Raw genomic sequence first — 627 nt, forward strand, 5'->3', positions numbered from 1 at the left:
AAGACCCAGGATGAGGAAAAACTGACACAGTAACTGGGGCAATGGGGTTAGCTGTGTTGCAGACAGTGAGATTGACTCAGGATAGGGCATGGCTCAGAGCTACTGTACATAATAAGATTGCTGTGAGTCACAGGCAACTCAATGGTACATAACAACAACAATTCAACATCCACTTATGAGTGGAAAACTTACTGCTCATGAAGAAAAAACATTTTCTAAAAGTTAACATCTTTTCTTGATGAAACATCTAAAGATTAGAAAGAAAATTTCTTAATATGATCCAGGTCGTATATGAAAAGTTAGCAACCTATTTTACACTATACAGAGAGCTTTCACTGCTTTTATTCAATATTTTGTTATAAATACTAGCCAGAGCATTAAGGCAACAAAAAGAAATAAAGGGCATTGAAATTGGGGGGGAAGAAAGAAATAAAGTTCTTTGCAGTCATTGTTGACATCACCCAATATACAGAATATTTTTAGAATCCTACAAGAAACCTTATTAAGGTGATAGAGAAATTTGGCAAAATTTCAGGGTACAAGGTCAGGAAACAAAAATAAGTTGGATTTCTATATATAAACAATTAGTAATCTAAAAAGGAAATTAGAAAGGTAAACACATTTATA

This window comes from Elephantulus edwardii, unplaced genomic scaffold, assembly GCF_000299155.1.
Source record: "Elephantulus edwardii isolate Elephantulus edwardi_28Jun2011 unplaced genomic scaffold, EleEdw1.0 scaffold00005, whole genome shotgun sequence".
NCBI lineage: Eukaryota > Metazoa > Chordata > Mammalia > Macroscelidea > Macroscelididae > Elephantulus > Elephantulus edwardii.